The sequence below is a fragment of the Ambystoma mexicanum genome, unplaced genomic scaffold (assembly GCF_040938575.1).
Source record: "Ambystoma mexicanum isolate Mex_15411 unplaced genomic scaffold, UKY_AmexF1_1 Mex_scaf34, whole genome shotgun sequence".
NCBI classification, from domain to species: Eukaryota; Metazoa; Chordata; class Amphibia; order Caudata; family Ambystomatidae; genus Ambystoma; species Ambystoma mexicanum.
The window spans coordinates 1888256-1906578 of NW_027182449.1; the positions used below are offsets into that span (position 1 = coordinate 1888256).

At 62.2% G+C, this 18323-nt stretch overlaps 17 non-coding genes across 17 annotated transcripts; all 17 read left to right on the forward strand.

The window, feature by feature from the left end:
- The first annotated feature begins 856 nt into the window (after positions 1–856).
- On the forward strand, positions 857–1020 carry LOC138558071 (U1 spliceosomal RNA). The gene has a single exon (XR_011298226.1). It is a non-coding gene; the product is annotated as a U1 spliceosomal RNA (small nuclear RNA).
- An 870-nt stretch (positions 1021–1890) lies between these two features.
- LOC138558073 (U1 spliceosomal RNA) lies at positions 1891–2054 on the forward strand. Its single transcript, XR_011298228.1, has one exon. It is a non-coding gene; the product is annotated as a U1 spliceosomal RNA (small nuclear RNA).
- Positions 2055–2920: 866 nt separating this feature from the next.
- LOC138558074 (U1 spliceosomal RNA) lies at positions 2921–3084 on the forward strand. The gene has a single exon (XR_011298229.1). It is a non-coding gene; the product is annotated as a U1 spliceosomal RNA (small nuclear RNA).
- An 870-nt stretch (positions 3085–3954) lies between these two features.
- Positions 3955–4118, forward strand: LOC138558462 (U1 spliceosomal RNA). The gene has a single exon (XR_011298610.1). It is a non-coding gene; the product is annotated as a U1 spliceosomal RNA (small nuclear RNA).
- Positions 4119–4988: 870 nt separating this feature from the next.
- On the forward strand, positions 4989–5152 carry LOC138558075 (U1 spliceosomal RNA). The gene has a single exon (XR_011298230.1). It is a non-coding gene; the product is annotated as a U1 spliceosomal RNA (small nuclear RNA).
- Positions 5153–6018: 866 nt separating this feature from the next.
- LOC138558304 (U1 spliceosomal RNA) lies at positions 6019–6182 on the forward strand. The gene has a single exon (XR_011298456.1). It is a non-coding gene; the product is annotated as a U1 spliceosomal RNA (small nuclear RNA).
- Positions 6183–7048: 866 nt separating this feature from the next.
- On the forward strand, positions 7049–7212 carry LOC138558076 (U1 spliceosomal RNA). The gene has a single exon (XR_011298231.1). It is a non-coding gene; the product is annotated as a U1 spliceosomal RNA (small nuclear RNA).
- An 870-nt stretch (positions 7213–8082) lies between these two features.
- LOC138558463 (U1 spliceosomal RNA) lies at positions 8083–8246 on the forward strand. The gene has a single exon (XR_011298611.1). It is a non-coding gene; the product is annotated as a U1 spliceosomal RNA (small nuclear RNA).
- An 870-nt stretch (positions 8247–9116) lies between these two features.
- On the forward strand, positions 9117–9280 carry LOC138558077 (U1 spliceosomal RNA). Its single transcript, XR_011298232.1, has one exon. It is a non-coding gene; the product is annotated as a U1 spliceosomal RNA (small nuclear RNA).
- An 866-nt stretch (positions 9281–10146) lies between these two features.
- LOC138558305 (U1 spliceosomal RNA) lies at positions 10147–10310 on the forward strand. Its single transcript, XR_011298457.1, has one exon. It is a non-coding gene; the product is annotated as a U1 spliceosomal RNA (small nuclear RNA).
- An 866-nt stretch (positions 10311–11176) lies between these two features.
- Positions 11177–11340, forward strand: LOC138558078 (U1 spliceosomal RNA). The gene has a single exon (XR_011298233.1). It is a non-coding gene; the product is annotated as a U1 spliceosomal RNA (small nuclear RNA).
- An 870-nt stretch (positions 11341–12210) lies between these two features.
- On the forward strand, positions 12211–12374 carry LOC138558464 (U1 spliceosomal RNA). The gene has a single exon (XR_011298612.1). It is a non-coding gene; the product is annotated as a U1 spliceosomal RNA (small nuclear RNA).
- Positions 12375–13254: 880 nt separating this feature from the next.
- LOC138558079 (U1 spliceosomal RNA) lies at positions 13255–13418 on the forward strand. The gene has a single exon (XR_011298234.1). It is a non-coding gene; the product is annotated as a U1 spliceosomal RNA (small nuclear RNA).
- An 866-nt stretch (positions 13419–14284) lies between these two features.
- LOC138558306 (U1 spliceosomal RNA) lies at positions 14285–14448 on the forward strand. Its single transcript, XR_011298458.1, has one exon. It is a non-coding gene; the product is annotated as a U1 spliceosomal RNA (small nuclear RNA).
- An 866-nt stretch (positions 14449–15314) lies between these two features.
- Positions 15315–15478, forward strand: LOC138558465 (U1 spliceosomal RNA). The gene has a single exon (XR_011298613.1). It is a non-coding gene; the product is annotated as a U1 spliceosomal RNA (small nuclear RNA).
- Positions 15479–16358: 880 nt separating this feature from the next.
- On the forward strand, positions 16359–16522 carry LOC138558466 (U1 spliceosomal RNA). The gene has a single exon (XR_011298614.1). It is a non-coding gene; the product is annotated as a U1 spliceosomal RNA (small nuclear RNA).
- Positions 16523–17403: 881 nt separating this feature from the next.
- On the forward strand, positions 17404–17567 carry LOC138558080 (U1 spliceosomal RNA). The gene has a single exon (XR_011298235.1). It is a non-coding gene; the product is annotated as a U1 spliceosomal RNA (small nuclear RNA).
- The last annotated feature ends 756 nt before the right edge of the window (positions 17568–18323 follow it).

An 18323-nucleotide genomic window follows, 5' to 3' on the forward strand; every position in this document is an offset into this window, starting at 1 on the left:
GAAAGAAAGAAAGAGTTTAGTGTGCGAGTCAGGTTGTTTGCACACAGGGCCCAAGCTCGTGCAGCAGAGTTTATTTTGCTGCAGTCAAGAGGGCCAGCCCTGGGCCGTTCAGGGGTCCACAGGCCTGATGGATTGGTGAAATAAAAAAATGTGAAAGTCATGTGTGTCATGTGTAGGTTGGGCCCCTGAATGTTGCTGCGGTCAAGAGGGCCAGCATTCACTGGAGGGGTGAAGTGCACAGGTGCCTAACCCCAGACTTGTGCGCCCCATGATATCAGGTGCCCCGGTAGTTCTTGAAGCCAGCCTGCCCTGCCCGGGCTCTGCTTTCGCGCCCAGGCCCTCCAACCTAAGGAAGGCCCAGCCAGCTCCTGGGGTTTTGGGGGCAGGGGTGAAACTGGCTCCCGGCCGCCGCTGCCGCCCGCCCCGTCCGAGCACCGATCGGGCACGATCGGGCCTTGCCGTGTCCTGGCGGGGGGCACCCCACCCGAGACGCTCTTGTTAAGCGGGGTGACCTGTCGGCTCAGGAGGGCCATGGACCCGCCTGGGGCCGACGGGCCAGTGGGCCCACTGCGCCAGGCCTGCTCGCTTTCCGACTGGGCCTGCTGGCTGGCAGCCAGGTCCGAATTTATGCAAATCTCAGGCCGAGCAGGGCCTGGTGGGAGACATGAACTGTGCCACAATGTGCCTCTTCTGCTGGGCTCTGCCTGCCGGAGCTTCCCCCTGCACGTGGGACAGGCAGCTCCGCAGACGCTCAGGGCTTCCGGGAGGGCTGGGGCTGGGTCAGGGCCGGCCTTCTCACCCTCGCTTAGCGGGGCTTCCAGAACAGGCCCAAGCCCTGCCCTCTGGCTCGCAACTCATACTTACCTGGCAGGGGAGCATCTGTGATCAGCAAGGCAGAGCTCCCAGGGTGAGGCTCATCCATTGCACATCGGATTTGCTGACCCCTGCGATGTCCCCAAATGCGGGATTCTCGACTGCATTATTTCTGGTAGTGGGGGACTGCGTTCGCGCTTTCCCCTGATTTATTGGTGAAAGAAAGAAAGAGTTTAGTGTGCGAGTCAGGTTGTTTGCTCACAGGGCCCAAGCTCGTGCAGCAGAGTTTATTTTGCTGCAGTCAAGAGGGCCAGCCCTGGGCCGTTCAGGGGTCCACAGGCCTGATGGATTGGTGAAATAAAAAAATGTGAAAGTCATGTGTGTCATGTGTAGGTTGGGCCCCTGAATGTTGCTGCGGTCAAGAGGGCCAGCATTCACTGGAGGGGTGAAGTGCACAGGTGCCTAACCCCAGACTTGTGCGCCCCATGATATCAGGTGCCCCGGTAGTTCTTGAAGCCAGCCTGCCCTGCCCGGGCTCTGCTTTCGCGCCCAGGCCCTCCAACCTAAGGAAGGCCCAGCCAGCTCCTGGGGTTTTGGGGGCAGGGGTGAGACTGGCTCCCGGCCGCCGCTGCCGCCCGCCCCGTCCGAGCACCGATCGGGCCTTGCCTTCACGGCCTTGCCGTGTCCTGGCGGGGGGCACCCCACCCGAGACGCTCTTGTTAAGCGGGGTGACCTGTCGGCTCAGGAGGGCCATGGACCCGCCTGGGGCCGACGGGCCAGTGGGCCCACTGCGCCAGGCCTGCTCGCTTTCCGACTGGGCCTGCTGGCTGGCAGCCAGGTCCGAATTTATGCAAATCTCAGGCCGAGCAGGGCCTGGTGGGAGACATGAACTGTGCCACAATGTGCCTCTTCTGCTGGGCTCTGCCTGCCGGAGCTTCCCCCTGCACGTGGGACAGGCAGCTCCGCAGACGCTCAGGGCTTCCGGGAGGGCTGGGGCTGGGTCAGGGCCGGCCTTCTCACCCTCGCTTAGCGGGGCTTCCAGAACAGGCCCAAGCCCTGCCCTCTGGCTCGCAACTCATACTTACCTGGCAGGGGAGCATCTGTGATCAGCAAGGCAGAGCTCCCAGGGTGAGGCTCATCCATTGCACATCGGATTTGCTGACCCCTGCGATGTCCCCAAATGCGGGATTCTCGACTGCATTATTTCTGGTAGTGGGGGACTGCGTTCGCGCTTTCCCCTGATTTATTGGTGAAAGAAAGAAAGAGTTTAGTGTGCGAGTCAGGTTGTTTGCACACAGGGCCCAAGCTCGTGCAGCAGAGTTTATTTTGCTGCAGTCAAGAGGGCCAGCCCTGGGCCGTTCAGGGGTCCACAGGCCTGATGGATTGGTGAAATAAAAAAATGTGAAAGTCATGTGTGTCATGTGTAGGTTGGGCCCCTGAATGTTGCTGCGGTCAAGAGGGCCAGCATTCACTGGAGGGGTGAAGTGCACAGGTGCCTAACCCCAGACTTGTGCGCCCCATGATATCAGGTGCCCCGGTAGTTCTTGAAGCCAGCCTGCCCTGCCCGGGCTCTGCTTTCGCGCCCAGGCCCTCCAACCTAAGGAAGGCCCAGCCAGCTCCTGGGGTTTTGGGGGCAGGGGTGAAACTGGCTCCCGGCCGCCGCTGCCGCCCGCCCCGTCCGAGCACCGATCGGGCACGATCGGGCCTTGCCGTGTCCTGGCGGGGGGCACCCCACCCGAGACGCTCTTGTTAAGCGGGGTGACCTGTCGGCTCAGGAGGGCCATGGACCCGCCTGGGGCCGACGGGCCAGTGGGCCCACTGCGCCAGGCCTGCTCGCTTTCCGACTGGGCCTGCTGGCTGGCAGCCAGGTCCGAATTTATGCAAATCTCAGGCCGAGCAGGGCCTGGTGGGAGACATGAACTGTGCCACAATGTGCCTCTTCTGCTGGGCTCTGCCTGCCGGAGCTTCCCCCTGCACGTGGGACAGGCAGCTCCGCAGACGCTCAGGGCTTCCGGGAGGGCTGGGGCTGGGTCAGGGCCGGCCTTCTCACCCTCGCTTAGCGGGGCTTCCAGAACAGGCCCAAGCCCTGCCCTCTGGCTCGCAACTCATACTTACCTGGCAGGGGAGCATCTGTGATCAGCAAGGCAGAGCTCCCAGGGTGAGGCTCATCCATTGCACATCGGATTTGCTGACCCCTGCGATGTCCCCAAATGCGGGATTCTCGACTGCATTATTTCTGGTAGTGGGGGACTGCGTTCGCGCTTTCCCCTGATTTATTGGTGAAAGAAAGAAAGAGTTTAGTGTGCGAGTCAGGTTGTTTGCTCACAGGGCCCAAGCTCGTGCAGCAGAGTTTATTTTGCTGCAGTCAAGAGGGCCAGCCCTGGGCCGTTCAGGGGTCCACAGGCCTGATGGATTGGTGAAATAAAAAAATGTGAAAGTCATGTGTGTCATGTGTAGGTTGGGCCCCTGAATGTTGCTGCGGTCAAGAGGGCCAGCATTCACTGGAGGGGTGAAGTGCACAGGTGCCTAACCCCAGACTTGTGCGCCCCATGATATCAGGTGCCCCGGTAGTTCTTGAAGCCAGCCTGCCCTGCCCGGGCTCTGCTTTCGCGCCCAGGCCCTCCAACCTAAGGAAGGCCCGGCCAGCTCCTGGGGTTTTGGGGGCAGGGGTGAGACTGGCTCCCGGCCGCCGCTGCCGCCCGCCCCGTCCGAGCACCGATCGGGCCTTGCCTTCACGGCCTTGCCGTGTCCTGGCGGGGGGCACCCCACCCGAGACGCTCTTGTTAAGCGGGGTGACCTGTCGGCTCAGGAGGGCCATGGACCCGCCTGGGGCCGACGGGCCAGTGGGCCCACTGCGCCAGGCCTGCTCGCTTTCCGACTGGGCCTGCTGGCTGGCAGCCAGGTCCGAATTTATGCAAATCTCAGGCCGAGCAGGGCCTGGTGGGAGACATGAACTGTGCCACAATGTGCCTCTTCTGCTGGGCTCTGCCTGCCGGAGCTTCCCCCTGCACGTGGGACAGGCAGCTCCGCAGACGCTCAGGGCTTCCGGGAGGGCTGGGGCTGGGTCAGGGCCGGCCTTCTCACCCTCGCTTAGCGGGGCTTCCAGAACAGGCCCAAGCCCTGCCCTCTGGCTCGCAACTCATACTTACCTGGCAGGGGAGCATCTGTGATCAGCAAGGCAGAGCTCCCAGGGTGAGACTCCTCCATTGCACATCGGATTTGCTGACCCCTGCGATGTCCCCAAATGCGGGATTCTCGACTGCATTATTTCTGGTAGTGGGGGACTGCGTTCGCGCTTTCCCCTGATTTATTGGTGAAAGAAAGAAAGAGTTTAGTGTGCGAGTCAGGTTGTTTGCACACAGGGCCCAAGCTCGTGCAGCAGAGTTTATTTTGCTGCAGTCAAGAGGGCCAGCCCTGGGCCGTTCAGGGGTCCACAGGCCTGATGGATTGGTGAAATAAAAAAATGTGAAAGTCATGTGTGTCATGTGTAGGTTGGGCCCCTGAATGTTGCTGCGGTCAAGAGGGCCAGCATTCACTGGAGGGGTGAAGTGCACAGGTGCCTAACCCCAGACTTGTGCGCCCCATGATATCAGGTGCCCCGGTAGTTCTTGAAGCCAGCCTGCCCTGCCCGGGCTCTGCTTTCGCGCCCAGGCCCTCCAACCTAAGGAAGGCCCAGCCAGCTCCTGGGGTTTTGGGGGCAGGGGTGAGACTGGCTCCCGGCCGCCGCTGCCGCCCGCCCCGTCCGAGCACCGATCGGGCCTTGCCTTCACGGCCTTGCCGTGTCCTGGCGGGGGGCACCCCACCCGAGACGCTCTTGTTAAGCGGGGTGACCTGTCGGCTCAGGAGGGCCATGGACCCGCCTGGGGCCGACGGGCCAGTGGGCCCACTGCGCCAGGCCTGCTCGCTTTCCGACTGGGCCTGCTGGCTGGCAGCCAGGTCCGAATTTATGCAAATCTCAGGCCGAGCAGGGCCTGGTGGGAGACATGAACTGTGCCACAATGTGCCTCTTCTGCTGGGCTCTGCCTGCCGGAGCTTCCCCCTGCACGTGGGACAGGCAGCTCCGCAGACGCTCAGGGCTTCCGGGAGGGCTGGGGCTGGGTCAGGGCCGGCCTTCTCACCCTCGCTTAGCGGGGCTTCCAGAACAGGCCCAAGCCCTGCCCTCTGGCTCGCAACTCATACTTACCTGGCAGGGGAGCATCTGTGATCAGCAAGGCAGAGCTCCCAGGGTGAGGCTCATCCATTGCACATCGGATTTGCTGACCCCTGCGATGTCCCCAAATGCGGGATTCTCGACTGCATTATTTCTGGTAGTGGGGGACTGCGTTCGCGCTTTCCCCTGATTTATTGGTGAAAGAAAGAAAGAGTTTAGTGTGCGAGTCAGGTTGTTTGCACACAGGGCCCAAGCTCGTGCAGCAGAGTTTATTTTGCTGCAGTCAAGAGGGCCAGCCCTGGGCCGTTCAGGGGTCCACAGGCCTGATGGATTGGTGAAATAAAAAAATGTGAAAGTCATGTGTGTCATGTGTAGGTTGGGCCCCTGAATGTTGCTGCGGTCAAGAGGGCCAGCATTCACTGGAGGGGTGAAGTGCACAGGTGCCTAACCCCAGACTTGTGCGCCCCATGATATCAGGTGCCCCGGTAGTTCTTGAAGCCAGCCTGCCCTGCCCGGGCTCTGCTTTCGCGCCCAGGCCCTCCAACCTAAGGAAGGCCCAGCCAGCTCCTGGGGTTTTGGGGGCAGGGGTGAAACTGGCTCCCGGCCGCCGCTGCCGCCCGCCCCGTCCGAGCACCGATCGGGCACGATCGGGCCTTGCCGTGTCCTGGCGGGGGGCACCCCACCCGAGACGCTCTTGTTAAGCGGGGTGACCTGTCGGCTCAGGAGGGCCATGGACCCGCCTGGGGCCGACGGGCCAGTGGGCCCACTGCGCCAGGCCTGCTCGCTTTCCGACTGGGCCTGCTGGCTGGCAGCCAGGTCCGAATTTATGCAAATCTCAGGCCGAGCAGGGCCTGGTGGGAGACATGAACTGTGCCACAATGTGCCTCTTCTGCTGGGCTCTGCCTGCCGGAGCTTCCCCCTGCACGTGGGACAGGCAGCTCCGCAGACGCTCAGGGCTTCCGGGAGGGCTGGGGCTGGGTCAGGGCCGGCCTTCTCACCCTCGCTTAGCGGGGCTTCCAGAACAGGCCCAAGCCCTGCCCTCTGGCTCGCAACTCATACTTACCTGGCAGGGGAGCATCTGTGATCAGCAAGGCAGAGCTCCCAGGGTGAGGCTCATCCATTGCACATCGGATTTGCTGACCCCTGCGATGTCCCCAAATGCGGGATTCTCGACTGTATTATTTCTGGTAGTGGGGGACTGCGTTCGCGCTTTCCCCTGATTTATTGGTGAAAGAAAGAAAGAGTTTAGTGTGCGAGTCAGGTTGTTTGCACACAGGGCCCAAGCTCGTGCAGCAGAGTTTATTTTGCTGCAGTCAAGAGGGCCAGCCCTGGGCCGTTCAGGGGTCCACAGGCCTGATGGATTGGTGAAATAAAAAAATGTGAAAGTCATGTGTGTCATGTGTAGGTTGGGCCCCTGAATGTTGCTGCGGTCAAGAGGGCCAGCATTCACTGGAGGGGTGAAGTGCACAGGTGCCTAACCCCAGACTTGTGCGCCCCATGATATCAGGTGCCCCGGTAGTTCTTGAAGCCAGCCTGCCCTGCCCGGGCTCTGCTTTCGCGCCCAGGCCCTCCAACCTAAGGAAGGCCCAGCCAGCTCCTGGGGTTTTGGATGCAGGGGTGAAACTGGCTCCCGGCCGCCGCTGCCGCCCGCCCCGTCCGAGCACCGATCGGGCACGATCGGGCCTTGCTGTGTCCTGGCGGGGGGCACCCCACCCGAGACGCTCTTGTTAAGCGGGGTGACCTGTCGGCTCAGGAGGGCCATGGACCCGCCTGGGGCCGACGGGCCAGTGGGCCCACTGCGCCAGGCCTGCTCGCTTTCCGACTGGGCCTGCTGGCTGGCAGCCAGGTCCGAATTTATGCAAATCTCAGGCCGAGCAGGGCCTGGTGGGAGACATGAACTGTGCCACAATGTGCCTCTTCTGCTGGGCTCTGCCTGCCGGAGCTTCCCCCTGCACGTGGGACAGGCAGCTCCGCAGACGCTCAGGGCTTCCGGGAGGGCTGGGGCTGGGTCAGGGCCGGCCTTCTCACCCTCGCTTAGCGGGGCTTCCAGAACAGGCCCAAGCCCTGCCCTCTGGCTCGCAACTCATACTTACCTGGCAGGGGAGCATCTGTGATCAGCAAGGCAGAGCTCCCAGGGTGAGGCTCATCCATTGCACATCGGATTTGCTGACCCCTGCGATGTCCCCAAATGCGGGATTCTCGACTGCATTATTTCTGGTAGTGGGGGACTGCGTTCGCGCTTTCCCCTGATTTATTGGTGAAAGAAAGAAAGAGTTTAGTGTGCGAGTCAGGTTGTTTGCTCACAGGGCCCAAGCTCGTGCAGCAGAGTTTATTTTGCTGCAGTCAAGAGGGCCAGCCCTGGGCCGTTCAGGGGTCCACAGGCCTGATGGATTGGTGAAATAAAAAAATGTGAAAGTCATGTGTGTCATGTGTAGGTTGGGCCCCTGAATGTTGCTGCGGTCAAGAGGGCCAGCATTCACTGGAGGGGTGAAGTGCACAGGTGCCTAACCCCAGACTTGTGCGCCCCATGATATCAGGTGCCCCGGTAGTTCTTGAAGCCAGCCTGCCCTGCCCGGGCTCTGCTTTCGCGCCCAGGCCCTCCAACCTAAGGAAGGCCCGGCCAGCTCCTGGGGTTTTGGGGGCAGGGGTGAGACTGGCTCCCGGCCGCCGCTGCCGCCCGCCCCGTCCGAGCACCGATCGGGCCTTGCCTTCACGGCCTTGCCGTGTCCTGGCGGGGGGCACCCCACCCGAGACGCTCTTGTTAAGCGGGGTGACCTGTCGGCTCAGGAGGGCCATGGACCCGCCTGGGGCCGACGGGCCAGTGGGCCCACTGCGCCAGGCCTGCTCGCTTTCCGACTGGGCCTGCTGGCTGGCAGCCAGGTCCGAATTTATGCAAATCTCAGGCCGAGCAGGGCCTGGTGGGAGACATGAACTGTGCCACAATGTGCCTCTTCTGCTGGGCTCTGCCTGCCGGAGCTTCCCCCTGCACGTGGGACAGGCAGCTCCGCAGACGCTCAGGGCTTCCGGGAGGGCTGGGGCTGGGTCAGGGCCGGCCTTCTCACCCTCGCTTAGCGGGGCTTCCAGAACAGGCCCAAGCCCTGCCCTCTGGCTCGCAACTCATACTTACCTGGCAGGGGAGCATCTGTGATCAGCAAGGCAGAGCTCCCAGGGTGAGACTCCTCCATTGCACATCGGATTTGCTGACCCCTGCGATGTCCCCAAATGCGGGATTCTCGACTGCATTATTTCTGGTAGTGGGGGACTGCGTTCGCGCTTTCCCCTGATTTATTGGTGAAAGAAAGAAAGAGTTTAGTGTGCGAGTCAGGTTGTTTGCACACAGGGCCCAAGCTCGTGCAGCAGAGTTTATTTTGCTGCAGTCAAGAGGGCCAGCCCTGGGCCGTTCAGGGGTCCACAGGCCTGATGGATTGGTGAAATAAAAAAATGTGAAAGTCATGTGTGTCATGTGTAGGTTGGGCCCCTGAATGTTGCTGCGGTCAAGAGGGCCAGCATTCACTGGAGGGGTGAAGTGCACAGGTGCCTAACCCCAGACTTGTGCGCCCCATGATATCAGGTGCCCCGGTAGTTCTTGAAGCCAGCCTGCCCTGCCCGGGCTCTGCTTTCGCGCCCAGGCCCTCCAACCTAAGGAAGGCCCAGCCAGCTCCTGGGGTTTTGGGGGCAGGGGTGAGACTGGCTCCCGGCCGCCGCTGCCGCCCGCCCCGTCCGAGCACCGATCGGGCCTTGCCTTCACGGCCTTGCCGTGTCCTGGCGGGGGGCACCCCACCCGAGACGCTCTTGTTAAGCGGGGTGACCTGTCGGCTCAGGAGGGCCATGGACCCGCCTGGGGCCGACGGGCCAGTGGGCCCACTGCGCCAGGCCTGCTCGCTTTCCGACTGGGCCTGCTGGCTGGCAGCCAGGTCCGAATTTATGCAAATCTCAGGCCGAGCAGGGCCTGGTGGGAGACATGAACTGTGCCACAATGTGCCTCTTCTGCTGGGCTCTGCCTGCCGGAGCTTCCCCCTGCACGTGGGACAGGCAGCTCCGCAGACGCTCAGGGCTTCCGGGAGGGCTGGGGCTGGGTCAGGGCCGGCCTTCTCACCCTCGCTTAGCGGGGCTTCCAGAACAGGCCCAAGCCCTGCCCTCTGGCTCGCAACTCATACTTACCTGGCAGGGGAGCATCTGTGATCAGCAAGGCAGAGCTCCCAGGGTGAGGCTCATCCATTGCACATCGGATTTGCTGACCCCTGCGATGTCCCCAAATGCGGGATTCTCGACTGCATTATTTCTGGTAGTGGGGGACTGCGTTCGCGCTTTCCCCTGATTTATTGGTGAAAGAAAGAAAGAGTTTAGTGTGCGAGTCAGGTTGTTTGCACACAGGGCCCAAGCTCGTGCAGCAGAGTTTATTTTGCTGCAGTCAAGAGGGCCAGCCCTGGGCCGTTCAGGGGTCCACAGGCCTGATGGATTGGTGAAATAAAAAAATGTGAAAGTCATGTGTGTCATGTGTAGGTTGGGCCCCTGAATGTTGCTGCGGTCAAGAGGGCCAGCATTCACTGGAGGGGTGAAGTGCACAGGTGCCTAACCCCAGACTTGTGCGCCCCATGATATCAGGTGCCCCGGTAGTTCTTGAAGCCAGCCTGCCCTGCCCGGGCTCTGCTTTCGCGCCCAGGCCCTCCAACCTAAGGAAGGCCCAGCCAGCTCCTGGGGTTTTGGGGGCAGGGGTGAAACTGGCTCCCGGCCGCCGCTGCCGCCCGCCCCGTCCGAGCACCGATCGGGCACGATCGGGCCTTGCCGTGTCCTGGCGGGGGGCACCCCACCCGAGACGCTCTTGTTAAGCGGGGTGACCTGTCGGCTCAGGAGGGCCATGGACCCGCCTGGGGCCGACGGGCCAGTGGGCCCACTGCGCCAGGCCTGCTCGCTTTCCGACTGGGCCTGCTGGCTGGCAGCCAGGTCCGAATTTATGCAAATCTCAGGCCGAGCAGGGCCTGGTGGGAGACATGAACTGTGCCACAATGTGCCTCTTCTGCTGGGCTCTGCCTGCCGGAGCTTCCCCCTGCACGTGGGACAGGCAGCTCCGCAGACGCTCAGGGCTTCCGGGAGGGCTGGGGCTGGGTCAGGGCCGGCCTTCTCACCCTCGCTTAGCGGGGCTTCCAGAACAGGCCCAAGCCCTGCCCTCTGGCTCGCAACTCATACTTACCTGGCAGGGGAGCATCTGTGATCAGCAAGGCAGAGCTCCCAGGGTGAGGCTCATCCATTGCACATCGGATTTGCTGACCCCTGCGATGTCCCCAAATGCGGGATTCTCGACTGTATTATTTCTGGTAGTGGGGGACTGCGTTCGCGCTTTCCCCTGATTTATTGGTGAAAGAAAGAAAGAGTTTAGTGTGCGAGTCAGGTTGTTTGCACACAGGGCCCAAGCTCGTGCAGCAGAGTTTATTTTGCTGCAGTCAAGAGGGCCAGCCCTGGGCCGTTCAGGGGTCCACAGGCCTGATGGATTGGTGAAATAAAAAAATGTGAAAGTCATGTGTGTCATGTGTAGGTTGGGCCCCTGAATGTTGCTGCGGTCAAGAGGGCCAGCATTCACTGGAGGGGTGAAGTGCACAGGTGCCTAACCCCAGACTTGTGCGCCCCATGATATCAGGTGCCCCGGTAGTTCTTGAAGCCAGCCTGCCCTGCCCGGGCTCTGCTTTCGCGCCCAGGCCCTCCAACCTAAGGAAGGCCCAGCCAGCTCCTGGGGTTTTGGGGGCAGGGGTGAAACTGGCTCCCGGCCGCCGCTGCCGCCCGCCCCGTCCGAGCACCGATCGGGCACGATCGGGCCTTGCTGTGTCCTGGCGGGGGGCACCCCACCCGAGACGCTCTTGTTAAGCGGGGTGACCTGTCGGCTCAGGAGGGCCATGGACCCGCCTGGGGCCGACGGGCCAGTGGGCCCACTGCGCCAGGCCTGCTCGCTTTCCGACTGGGCCTGCTGGCTGGCAGCCAGGTCCGAATTTATGCAAATCTCAGGCCGAGCAGGGCCTGGTGGGAGACATGAACTGTGCCACAATGTGCCTCTTCTGCTGGGCTCTGCCTGCCGGAGCTTCCCCCTGCACGTGGGACAGGCAGCTCCGCAGACGCTCAGGGCTTCCGGGAGGGCTGGGGCTGGGTCAGGGCCGGCCTTCTCACCCTCGCTTAGCGGGGCTTCCAGAACAGGCCCAAGCCCTGCCCTCTGGCTCGCAACTCATACTTACCTGGCAGGGGAGCATCTGTGATCAGCAAGGCAGAGCTCCCAGGGTGAGGCTCATCCATTGCACATCGGATTTGCTGACCCCTGCGATGTCCCCAAATGCGGGATTCTCGACTGCATTATTTCTGGTAGTGGGGGACTGCGTTCGCGCTTTCCCCTGATTTATTGGTGAAAGAAAGAAAGAGTTTAGTGTGCGAGTCAGGTTGTTTGCTCACAGGGCCCAAGCTCGTGCAGCAGAGTTTATTTTGCTGCAGTCAAGAGGGCCAGCCCTGGGCCGTTCAGGGGTCCACAGGCCTGATGGATTGGTGAAATAAAAAAATGTGAAAGTCATGTGTGTCATGTGTAGGTTGGGCCCCTGAATGTTGCTGCGGTCAAGAGGGCCAGCATTCACTGGAGGGGTGAAGTGCACAGGTGCCTAACCCCAGACTTGTGCGCCCCATGATATCAGGTGCCCCGGTAGTTCTTGAAGCCAGCCTGCCCTGCCCGGGCTCTGCTTTCGCGCCCAGGCCCTCCAACCTAAGGAAGGCCCGGCCAGCTCCTGGGGTTTTGGGGGCAGGGGTGAGACTGGCTCCCGGCCGCCGCTGCCGCCCGCCCCGTCCGAGCACCGATCGGGCCTTGCCTTCACGGCCTTGCCGTGTCCTGGCGGGGGGCACCCCACCCGAGACGCTCTTGTTAAGCGGGGTGACCTGTCGGCTCAGGAGGGCCATGGACCCGCCTGGGGCCGACGGGCCAGTGGGCCCACTGCGCCAGGCCTGCTCGCTTTCCGACTGGGCCTGCTGGCTGGCAGCCAGGTCCGAATTTATGCAAATCTCAGGCCGAGCAGGGCCTGGTGGGAGACATGAACTGTGCCACAATGTGCCTCTTCTGCTGGGCTCTGCCTGCCGGAGCTTCCCCCTGCACGTGGGACAGGCAGCTCCGCAGACGCTCAGGGCTTCCGGGAGGGCTGGGGCTGGGTCAGGGCCGGCCTTCTCACCCTCGCTTAGCGGGGCTTCCAGAACAGGCCCAAGCCCTGCCCTCTGGCTCGCAACTCATACTTACCTGGCAGGGGAGCATCTGTGATCAGCAAGGCAGAGCTCCCAGGGTGAGACTCCTCCATTGCACATCGGATTTGCTGACCCCTGCGATGTCCCCAAATGCGGGATTCTCGACTGCATTATTTCTGGTAGTGGGGGACTGCGTTCGCGCTTTCCCCTGATTTATTGGTGAAAGAAAGAAAGAGTTTAGTGTGCGAGTCAGGTTGTTTGCACACAGGGCCCAAGCTCGTGCAGCAGAGTTTATTTTGCTGCAGTCAAGAGGGCCAGCCCTGGGCCGTTCAGGGGTCCACAGGCCTGATGGATTGGTGAAATAAAAAAATGTGAAAGTCATGTGTGTCATGTGTAGGTTGGGCCCCTGAATGTTGCTGCGGTCAAGAGGGCCAGCATTCACTGGAGGGGTGAAGTGCACAGGTGCCTAACCCCAGACTTGTGCGCCCCATGATATCAGGTGCCCCGGTAGTTCTTGAAGCCAGCCTGCCCTGCCCGGGCTCTGCTTTCGCGCCCAGGCCCTCCAACCTAAGGAAGGCCCAGCCAGCTCCTGGGGTTTTGGTGGCAGGGGTGAGACTGGCTCCCGGCCGCCGCTGCCGCCCGCCCCGTCCGAGCACCGATCGGGCACGATCGGGCCTTGCCTTCACGGCCTTGCCGTGTCCTGGCGGGGGGCACCCCACCCGAGACGCTCTTGTTAAGCGGGGTGACCTGTCGGCTCAGGAGGGCCATGGACCCGCCTGGGGCCGACGGGCCAGTGGGCCCACTGCGCCAGGCCTGCTCGCTTTCCGACTGGGCCTGCTGGCTGGCAGCCAGGTCCGAATTTATGCAAATCTCAGGCCGAGCAGGGCCTGGTGGGAGACATGAACTGTGCCACAATGTGCCTCTTCTGCTGGGCTCTGCCTGCCGGAGCTTCCCCCTGCACGTGGGACAGGCAGCTCCGCAGACGCTCAGGGCTTCCGGGAGGGCTGGGGCTGGGTCAGGGCCGGCCTTCTCACCCTCGCTTAGCGGGGCTTCCAGAACAGGCCCAAGCCCTGCCCTCTGGCTCGCAACTCATACTTACCTGGCAGGGGAGCATCTGTGATCAGCAAGGCAGAGCTCCCAGGGTGAGGCTCATCCATTGCACATCGGATTTGCTGACCCCTGCGATGTCCCCAAATGCGGGATTCTCGACTGCATTATTTCTGGTAGTGGGGGACTGCGTTCGCGCTTTCCCCTGATTTATTGGTGAAAGAAAGAAAGAGTTTAGTGTGCGAGTCAGGTTGTTTGCACACAGGGCCCAAGCTCGTGCAGCAGAGTTTATTTTGCTGCAGTCAAGAGGGCCAGCCCTGGGCCGTTCAGGGGTCCACAGGCCTGATGGATTGGTGAAATAAAAAAATGTGAAAGTCATGTGTGTCATGTGTAGGTTGGGCCCCTGAATGTTGCTGCGGTCAAGAGGGCCAGCATTCACTGGAGGGGTGAAGTGCACAGGTGCCTAACCCCAGACTTGTGCGCCCCATGATATCAGGTGCCCCGGTAGTTCTTGAAGCCAGCCTGCCCTGCCCGGGCTCTGCTTTCGCGCCCAGGCCCTCCAACCTAAGGAAGGCCCAGCCAGCTCCTGGGGTTTTGGGGGCAGGGGTGAAACTGGCTCCCGGCCGCCGCTGCCGCCCGCCCCGTCCGAGCACCGATCGGGCACGATCGGGCCTTGCCGTGTCCTGGCGGGGGGCACCCCACCCGAGACGCTCTTGTTAAGCGGGGTGACCTGTCGGCTCAGGAGGGCCATGGACCCGCCTGGGGCCGACGGGCCAGTGGGCCCACTGCGCCAGGCCTGCTCGCTTTCCGACTGGGCCTGCTGGCTGGCAGCCAGGTCCGAATTTATGCAAATCTCAGGCCGAGCAGGGCCTGGTGGGAGACATGAACTGTGCCACAATGTGCCTCTTCTGCTGGGCTCTGCCTGCCGGAGCTTCCCCCTGCACGTGGGACAGGCAGCTCCGCAGACGCTCAGGGCTTCCGGGAGGGCTGGGGCTGGGTCAGGGCCGGCCTTCTCACCCTCGCTTAGCGGGGCTTCCAGAACAGGCCCAAGCCCTGCCCTCTGGCTCGCAACTCATACTTACCTGGCAGGGGAGCATCTGTGATCAGCAAGGCAGAGCTCCCAGGGTGAGGCTCATCCATTGCACATCGGATTTGCTGACCCCTGCGATGTCCCCAAATGCGGGATTCTCGACTGTATTATTTCTGGTAGTGGGGGACTGCGTTCGCGCTTTCCCCTGATTTATTGGTGAAAGAAAGAAAGAGTTTAGTGTGCGAGTCAGGTTGTTTGCACACAGGGCCCAAGCTCGTGCAGCAGAGTTTATTTTGCTGCAGTCAAGAGGGCCAGCCCTGGGCCGTTCAGGGGTCCACAGGCCTGATGGATTGGTGAAATAAAAAAATGTGAAAGTCATGTGTGTCATGTGTAGGTTGGGCCCCTGAATGTTGCTGCGGTCAAGAGGGCCAGCATTCACTGGAGGGGTGAAGTGCACAGGTGCCTAACCCCAGACTTGTGCGCCCCATGATATCAGGTGCCCCGGTAGTTCTTGAAGCCAGCCTGCCCTGCCCGGGCTCTGCTTTCGCGCCCAGGCCCTCCAACCTAAGGAAGGCCCAGCCAGCTCCTGGGGTTTTGGGGGCAGGGGTGAAACTGGCTCCCGGCCGCCGCTGCCGCCCGCCCCGTCCGAGCACCGATCGGGCACGATCGGGCCTTGCCGTGTCCTGGCGGGGGGCACCCCACCCGAGACGCTCTTGTTAAGCGGGGTGACCTGTCGGCTCAGGAGGGCCATGGACCCGCCTGGGGCCGACGGGCCAGTGGGCCCACTGCGCCAGGCCTGCTCGCTTTCCGACTGGGCCTGCTGGCTGGCAGCCAGGTCCGAATTTATGCAAATCTCAGGCCGAGCAGGGCCTGGTGGGAGACATGAACTGTGCCACAATGTGCCTCTTCTGCTGGGCTCTGCCTGCCGGAGCTTCCCCCTGCACGTGGGACAGGCAGCTCCGCAGACGCTCAGGGCTTCCGGGAGGGCTGGGGCTGGGTCAGGGCCGGCCTTCTCACCCTCGCTTAGCGGGGCTTCCAGAACAGGCCCAAGCCCTGCCCTCTGGCTCGCAACTCATACTTACCTGGCAGGGGAGCATCTGTGATCAGCAAGGCAGAGCTCCCAGGGTGAGACTCCTCCATTGCACATCGGATTTGCTGACCCCTGCGATGTCCCCAAATGCGGGATTCTCGACTGCATTATTTCTGGTAGTGGGGGACTGCGTTCGCGCTTTCCCCTGATTTATTGGTGAAAGAAAGAAAGAGTTTAGTGTGCGAGTCAGGTTGTTTGCACACAGGGCCCAAGCTCGTGCAGCAGAGTTTATTTTGCTGCAGTCAAGAGGGCCAGCCCTGGGCCGTTCAGGGGTCCACAGGCCTGATGGATTGGTGAAATAAAAAAATGTGAAAGTCATGTGTGTCATGTGTAGGTTGGGCCCCTGAATGTTGCTGCGGTCAAGAGGGCCAGCATTCACTGGAGGGGTGAAGTGCACAGGTGCCTAACCCCAGACTTGTGCGCCCCATGATATCAGGTGCCCCGGTAGTTCTTGAAGCCAGCCTGCCCTGCCCGGGCTCTGCTTTCGCGCCCAGGCCCTCCAACCTAAGGAAGGCCCAGCCAGCTCCTGGGGTTTTGGGGGCAGGGGTGAGACTGGCTCCCGGCCGCCGCTGCCGCCCGCCCCGTCCGAGCACCGATCGGGCACGATCGGGCCTTGCCTTCACGGCCTTGCCGTGTCCTGGCGGGGGGCACCCCACCCGAGACGCTCTTGTTAAGCGGGGTGACCTGTCGGCTCAGGAGGGCCATGGACCCGCCTGGGGCCGACGGGCCAGTGGGCCCACTGCGCCAGGCCTGCTCGCTTTCCGACTGGGCCTGCTGGCTGGCAGCCAGGTCCGAATTTATGCAAATCTCAGGCCGAGCAGGGCCTGGTGGGAGACATGAACTGTGCCACAATGTGCCTCTTCTGCTGGGCTCTGCCTGCCGGAGCTTCCCCCTGCACGTGGGACAGGCAGCTCCGCAGACGCTCAGGGCTTCCGGGAGGGCTGGGGCTGGGTCAGGGCCGGCCTTCTCACCCTCGCTTAGCGGGGCTTCCAGAACAGGCCCAAGCCCTGCCCTCTGGCTCGCAACTCATACTTACCTGGCAGGGGAGCATCTGTGATCAGCAAGGCAGAGCTCCCAGGGTGAGACTCCTCCATTGCACATCGGATTTGCTGACCCCTGCGATGTCCCCAAATGCGGGATTCTCGACTGCATTATTTCTGGTAGTGGGGGACTGCGTTCGCGCTTTCCCCTGATTTATTGGTGAAAGAAAGAAAGAGTTTAGTGTGCGAGTCAGGTTGTTTGCACACAGGGCCCAAGCTCGTGCAGCAGAGTTTATTTTGCTGCAGTCAAGAGGGCCAGCCCTGGGCCGTTCAGGGGTCCACAGGCCTGATGGATTGGTGAAATAAAAAAATGTGAAAGTCATGTGTGTCATGTGTAGGTTGGGCCCCTGAATGTTGCTGCGGTCAAGAGGGCCAGCATTCACTGGAGGGGTGAAGTGCACAGGTGCCTAACCCCAGACTTGTGCGCCCCATGATATCAGGTGCCCCGGTAGTTCTTGAAGCCAGCCTGCCCTGCCCGGGCTCTGCTTTCGCGCCCAGGCCCTCCAACCTAAGGAAGGCCCAGCCAGCTCCTGGGGTTTTGGGGGCAGGGGTGAGACTGGCTCCCGGCCGCCGCTGCCGCCCGCCCCGTCCGAGCACCGGATCGGGCACGATCGGGCCTTGCCTTCACGGCCTTGCCGTGTCCTGGCGGGGGGCACCCCACCCGAGACGCTCTTGTTAAGCGGGGTGACCTGTCGGCTCAGGAGGGCCATGGACCCGCCTGGGGCCGACGGGCCAGTGGGCCCACTGCGCCAGGCCTGCTCGCTTTCCGACTGGGCCTGCTGGCTGGCAGCCAGGTCCGAATTTATGCAAATCTCAGGCCGAGCAGGGCCTGGTGGGAGACATGAACTGTGCCACAATGTGCCTCTTCTACTGGGCTCTGCCTGCCGGAGCTTCCCCCTGCACGTGGGACAGGCAGCTCCGCAGACGCTCAGGGCTTCCGGGAGGGCTGGGGCTGGGTCAGGGCCGGCCTTCTCACCCTCGCTTAGCGGGGCTTCCAGAACAGGCCCAAGCCCTGCCCTCTGGCTCGCAACTCATACTTACCTGGCAGGGGAGCATCTGTGATCAGCAAGGCAGAGCTCCCAGGGTGAGGCTCATCCATTGCACATCGGATTTGCTGACCCCTGCGATGTCCCCAAATGCGGGATTCTCGACTGCATTATTTCTGGTAGTGGGGGACTGCGTTCGCGCTTTCCCCTGATTTATTGGTGAAAGAAAGAAAGAGTTTAGTGTGCGAGTCAGGTTGTTTGCACACAGGGCCCAAGCTCGTGCAGCAGAGTTTATTTTGCTGCAGTCAAGAGGGCCAGCCCTGGGCCGTTCAGGGGTCCACAGGCCTGATGGATTGGTGAAATAAAAAAATGTGAAAGTCATGTGTGTCATGTGTAGGTTGGGCCCCTGAATGTTGCTGCGGTCAAGAGGGCCAGCATTCACTGGAGGGGTGAAGTGCACAGGTGCCTAACCCCAGACTTGTGCGCCCCATGATATCAGGTGCCCCGGTAGTTCTTGAAGCCAGCCTGCCCTGCCCGGGCTCTGCTTTCGCGCCCAGGCCCTCCAACCTAAGGAAGGCCCAGCCAGCTCCTGGGGTTTTGGGGGCAGGGGTGAAACTGGCTCCCGGCCGCCGCTGCCGCCCGCCCCGTCCGAGCACCGATCGGGCACGATCGGGCCTTGCCGTGTCCTGGCGGGGGGCACCCCACCCGAGACGCTCTTGTTAAGCGGGGTGACCTGTCGGCTCAGGAGGGCCATGGACCCGCCTGGGGCCGACGGGCCAGTGGGCCCACTGCGCCAGGCCTGCTCGCTTTCCGACTGGGCCTGCTGGCTGGCAGCCAGGTCCGAATTTATGCAAATCTCAGGCCGAGCAGGGCCTGGTGGGAGACATGAACTGTGCCACAATGTGCCTCTTCTGCTGGGCTCTGCCTGCCGGAGCTTCCCCCTGCACGTGGGACAGGCAGCTCCGCA